The sequence below is a fragment of the Emydura macquarii genome, unplaced genomic scaffold (assembly GCF_026122565.2).
Source record: "Emydura macquarii macquarii isolate MOO-44397 ecotype Brisbane River unplaced genomic scaffold, CSIRO-AGI_Emac_v2 contig_67, whole genome shotgun sequence".
Classification (NCBI taxonomy): Eukaryota; Metazoa; Chordata; order Testudines; family Chelidae; genus Emydura; species Emydura macquarii.
Window position 1 is genome coordinate 5,535,568 of NW_027130204.1, and position 6,592 is coordinate 5,542,159.

The following is a 6,592-nucleotide window of genomic DNA, read 5'->3' on the forward strand; positions in this document are numbered from 1 at the left end:
TTTGAGAATGGTGCATTGTTTGGAGGAGCACCCTACAATGTAGTTTGTGCATTAACAGGACCCTGTGCCCCTTTTGCACTTGATATTCTGACTTCTATTAAACAGCCACATTTGCTACCTACTTAGCCGTATGCATGACAGCAGCACACCTGTGCACATCTGGTTAAACTCATCTGCTTTTTCCAAGCATCTAGTGAAATTTCTGCTTTTCTGTGCCATATCTTTACCTATCCCACCTTTTCAGTAGTTGACAGTAATTTACAATTCACTTTTATTTTCAAATTTCCTCTACTGTGCTTTGGCCTTGAACATACTGTAAAATGAATGCTGTGGCCCAAATGCTTCTCTCTGTTAGCCAGCTATCAATCTGGAGTAAGCCAGTAGTAGTAATTGTACTATTTACACTGGTGTATATGAGAGCAGCATTTAGCCTTTTGGGCCAAATCTGATAACCATGTAACTCCATTAATTTCATTGGAGTTGCGCAGGAGTAAAAGTGAGCATCATTTGGCACTGTAACTAAATTTCATACACCAACCTTCATTAAAAGAAAGTTAAGGATGCAATGTTAAACACTCAAAAAGAAGTAGATGCCAAAAGTAGGCCTGCCTTTGCAATCTAACTCTGCCTTCTTATCTGCATGCTTCAGACACAGTTTTCAGTTGCACGTGCTATATTTAAAATAACACAACTTAGTATACTTATTTTTCTACAACCTTATACGTACACATGGAACATCTTAAAGTAGAGGCTACTACTCTGTGTATGCCACACCAAGAAAATCCAGATAAAGACATTTATATGAAAAGTACACAGCACACTGTCCTTAGACAACATGCTATAGATGAAGTAAAACAACACAGAGGAATAGTGAGAATCTGCAGGCACATCTAGGGGGTGACCTAGTATATGTAGGAGATCATATTATATGCTCTCTAATCTTATTGGTTTTCCAGTACACAGATTAATTTCTTGTGAGCAGGTGCAGTTTTCAGTCTGCTCACAGTATACAGCGCCTGTGTTCTTTGTGTAGTGTCCAGACTCATCACTTTTCTGCAGTTTGGCTTTATCAACACAGAAATTAACAACAATACAATATAGAGTTCAGTGGAAATCTTTTCCCCATGCTTGTCTGCTCCTAGGGTCCCTCCTTCAGGGCTGCTCAGCTCACACCCTAGATCTTCACTCGAGATTTACTCCCACCTTCCTTACGTCTGGGTGATAAGTCATTTGCTTTGGTGGATCAGCAAATCCTGGTTAACCCTTTTCTAGCAGAATCAACATCTGCTAACAGGGTTTGTTTTTTCATGCAAACTTTGCCAGCCTGTCAGTTAATTCTCTTTTATTCTTATGTTCCATGTTTCAACCCGGAAAAAGAAAATATCCTTAAATCAGAGATCTAACTTGATGACACAAAAATATCTGCATCTAACTTTCTGGTTTTCAGCCTTATTTGGTTTATACTTCTGGAGACCACTTTGATTATTTTTGCTAATGTAACAGAAAAGAGAAATACAGACATTATCCTAACCATAAATCATAAGAATTCTCTGTGTTAGATCCCATATGCAAATACAAAGCATGAGAGGTTCTGTGAACTATAAAATATTCATGGACTTCTTTCTCATAATTAAAAAAATAGTTTTGTCTTTCTGGTGTCTAATTTTTGTGTGTTGGTAAGATTTAAAAATAAACAGCAAGGCTAAATTTTTCCAAATTCAGCTGCTGATAGTTGGATGCCTAAATAAGTACCCTATTTTTCAGAGCTGATAAGAGCTCTCCAGTACTTCAGTGGGCACTGAGAACACTCAGCATCTCTGAAAAGCACGCTACTTATTTAGGAGCCTAAATATAGAAATAGGCACCTGCTAACATTAGGCCTTCAGGTTTGAAAATATCTGCTTCAATGATCACTCCCTCTAAGTACTACATATGTCAAACAGCAAATTATAATACAACTGGTGTCAATTCTATGGCCCTCGCCCTGCAAACTCTAGCTACACAAGTGTGTCAGGAATCAGGACCTGTAGCAGATCCAGTCTCCAAGCAAACTAATGAGCTCAAATGGCCTGCAAGAGGCTCCTTGATTGGCCACTATGCCTGATTGTTGGGAAGAGTCAGCAGAGTGATTCCCCTGAAGTTAATGGGACTATATGTCTGAATAAGGACTACTCATGTGAGAAATGAGTTGCAGCATCTGGCCCTGAATCTGTAAAACTGACCAGTCTTTCAATACTCAAGCCTCTGGTGATCTGTCACCGTCAGCACTGCAGCTCTCAGTTTTCTAATTGCTCAGGGCATATTTTAGGGTTTAGGCCATAAATGGTTACAGAGAAATGCTGAAATACATCTAAAGCAAACAATGACACCTTCTGCCATCAGGGGCAAAGGAGAGTAAAATAGGGGGAAGCCAGCTAAAGTTGCCACTAATCTGTTGGTGTCAGGGGAGCCTACTTAGCAGCACCTCGATGAAGGATGGCCCAGCAGTTAGGGTGCTAACTAGGAAGACCTGCGTTCAGTTCTGTGCTCTGCCACTGAGTCTCTGTGTGACCCTGGCTGGGTTGCATAGCAACTCTGTGCCTCCATTCCCTATCTGTACAATGGGGAAAATAGCCCTTCCCAGCCTCATAGGAGTGCTCTGAGAAGCAATACATTAAAGCCTCTGAGGTGCTCCGATACTATGGTAATGGAGAGCAGAGGATACATGGATACTTCTCACCCTTACTGACCATATGGAACCCATTCCTCATTAACCCTGCTTTGGGACATAGCTGGGTGGGCTGAGAACATGACCAATAGAGAGGTGCTTTGTATGTAGTCAGCCATAGCAAAGCCACACAGACATGCCCCCTGGTAGTTATGCTGACTCTGTCACCATTAGTTCCAGTGGATCCTTGATCTCTGCTGTCACACCTACTCAGAGGGGTTAGGTAGAGAAGGGTAAAGACAGGGTTCCAGTGTTGCCACAGAGAGATGGAGCTAACTCTCTTCCCTAGGGTCCCAACCCTCTAGAGATGCTACAGCATGTGCCTGCTTTCTCTGAGGATCTGAGAACATGGAATGGAAGGCTGTGGACTCTGCACTGAGCATTCCCAGGAGCATCTAGGAACAATGCTTCCTGCTCACTCCATGGGGAAGCAAACAGCTCCCTCAGACACAAGGCTCCTCAGGAGCTATCTGGGGCTCTCTGAATACCTGTGGGGGGCAGGCAGGGGAGTCTGCTTGGGGATGTGTTATGGCTCAGGGTCGGAAACAGTAACTTTTCCCTTGTATTTTGCCTGCTCTCTTAGCTGTGGGGCAAATATTTTCACTCCAAACGATGCTCCTTACATTAGTGAAAGCACGCTTTCCTTCCACAGTCAGTGGACATAAAAATACTATTAGCAGAGTGCATTTAGTCTGTACATTTTAAACCTGCTATCACGTGTGTCATCCAGATATACTGCTTGGCCTTATTGATGCTTCCCAGGTTCTCCCTTTGATTTGCAGTCTTCCTTATTAGCTCATGTTTCATTAGACTTATCCCTCCCTCCCCCAATTCTCAGATCCCTGTCTGGGAGAAGGGGACTCTAGCAATGTGGAGAGTTTTTATGGGAGTTGAGATATCTGTTCCTTGATCCTCTCCTTGGAGGAAATCTGAACAATGAAATAGTAACAGGATGACTTGGAGAGGTATTTCCCACCTGTGAGTAACCCTTTCCCAAGCAAAACTCCCTTTGAACTCACTGAGTGAGGACTGCAACGGTATACATTCAGACCAGAAATATTGTTAACAACCTAACTAGGCTGTGTATATGTAATCAACCTGTGTTACTTTTAGTCTCTGATTGCTGCAGGAAACATAAACTTTTCTTTGTCGGAGAACCCGAGGGGATTTTCCATGGGAAGTGATTTAAATAAAACCTTTAGAAATATAGCATCATCCTGGTTTTAGCTCTAAATAAGCATTTCAGTCAAAATAAAAAAGGCTCTAATGTCTCCTGCAGCTTTGATGTTGAACACGTCACATTCTTCATTAAAGCAATCACTGTTAAAACAGAGGGACATAAAGCAACATAGGATTTATTCCTTCATTAAACTGATGATCCGTATATGAAGCCAATTAACATGATGAGTCTGGTGAACATCAAGTGTAAAGAGGTTACAGAAAATTAAAAGCAGTCACCTTGGTCTTTAGCTAAAGAAAGAACACTTTTACATTATAAATTATAAGAGTGTCCAAGCGGGACAAATCGGCAAATTTGGATAATTGGAAAATACATTTTACTGCACATGAATTAATTTTAGTTACTAGCCTTTTTTTGTGTGTGGCCAGGTATTCAGCATCACCTACACAGCTTTGTGAAGCAAGAGGCCAGCATTTGCTTCATCAAACTTTGGTCACTCCGAGTTTCTTAAGTTTTGCCAAATCAAAGCTTGAAACTCCAAAGGAAACGTTTTCTCCACGCACAATTTTTTTCTCTCCATTCAATCAGTGGCTAGGATTTATTGTAAAGACTAAGTAAGAGAGTGCATGCGTGCGTGTGTGTGTGTGTGCAGCACAAATACAATTTTGCTAAAAGATTCAAACACAAGCGGCAAAAGAAAAAGTCTAACCACAAATATTATGTTTTAGCGACTTTCCTGAAAAGGTGAGCTGGGCTGTAATATATTTAGGGCAGTAAGATGTTGGTTCAAAGTTAGATTTTTGTATTTTTTTTTTTTTTTTTTTCAGATTTGGTCTTTGATATTTAGAAGGTGACACTTCCTAGATGTTTTCCAGCGTGGGAGGAAAACCACGAGAACTATCAAAGTATAATGCGGAGTTTTAGTCTTTCCAGCAGTTATCCCTGATCGTGTTAAATCGAAGCACCAGTGAAGGGATCTTAATGAAGAAGAGGAAGAGGGAATGTTTGGAGCTACAACTGGAGCTGTGTTGGAGGACAATACAGAGTGTGCGATACCAAAGGCGCTGTCCCAGGTGCTGAAATAAATCGTTCCAATTGAATCTGCTTTATGACTTCGACCCCTGGAGAAAAAGACTCCAATCAGATAACTTTTCATTACGCCGAATATACGTTTTGTGCATTAAAATTAAACAGGCAAGGGGTGGGAGAATTATATACTGCTTAGTCATCTTGCTTGTTTTTGCAACGGCTGCTTCTTGGAGAATATGCAGCCTCCCCCCGGTTATGAAGTGGGAGCTTAGTGAGAGATCCTTCTGGTTCTATTGAAAAAAGAAAACAACTTAGAGCACTTACCCTTGCTCCATTTGATCAGCTCTGCCTCCTGCAATACGCTGAATTTGCAGACTTTAAACCGCTGGGGAAAGTGAGACTTGGAGCCAAAACAGCAATACATCCCTTGACAAGAGCAAGGCCTGAAAGCGCCAGAATGAAGTTATTATTATTTTATTAGGAGTTCTTATGATAAAACACTCTCTCTTTCTTCCTCGGCCTCCCCCACCCTCCACGACGTCAGAGAGAAAGGAAAAGGCACATCTGTCTACATACAAAAGGATCTGCCAGGCCAGTTCTGCCTTTGGATTTGAAAGCAGTGGATGTAGGGGCTACAGATGGGAGATCCACCTTTGACTTCTGGCTTTTGTTCGTCGTCTTCTTCTTCTTCTTCTTCTTTTTTTTTTTTTTTTTTTTGTAAAGGTAAAAATGACCCTCTGCAGCTATTTTGAGGATCAGGCCGGAATGGAAACATTGCAGGAGTTGGTGCATGGTCCTGTAATAACCAGCTCGAATTCATAGACAGTTTTCTGTAGAGACTTGCCCGGATGGTAAGTCAACAGTGTTATCTGTTGTCAGAGGGTGATTTGGGATATAAAACACGTGCACCTTCTAAATATATCATGATCATGATAGACAGATTCCATATCCAATCTGTTTTAGTTCTGCTTTACACACAAAAGTTTAGGAGTCTGTAACAGACTTTTAGTTTGTTTATACTTTCGGAAAATTTCCAAATCCATGTCTTGTTTAAAGCAGATATATATAGACCAATTTTCAAAGGCTTATTAGTGTTTATTTAACGAAATTATATGGAATTATTATGTGGAATAACTACCTAAAGACCTCTTCGTTTTAGATCTATATCTGCTTTTGCATCTGTGCAATCTACAGCCCTCTCCTTCGCCTGTTTTTAAATGTGCTGTGTCTTTAAGCTCCCATCGGGTCTGAGAGAGCTTATGTAGGGTTGCTCGCCCTTACTGCTGTTCCTGCACAGAACATTACAATGTTTATAAAATATTAAATCCGTGTAGTCTGCCCAAGAAGCAATTGTTCCAAAATAAAATCAGTAGTCTAGACGGAACATAGACACCAGAACTTATCAACAGTTGTCTGACTTGCATCTTCTGATGCATCTTGAGTGGGTCATAATACCAACTTTATTTTCAGTGGTGCATAAATTAATTACACGCATTTAATAACCAAAATATCATTATATTCCCCCTTTAATATCATAAAGGCTTTACGCCAGGGAAGCACTTAATAGTGCAGGGGGCCATAACAGGCTATTATCCTTGTGTAATGCTATTACAGAACCAATTATGCGCCATTATACTTGCTTTTTTTTGCAGTTTATGTGATTTGATCCAATCCCG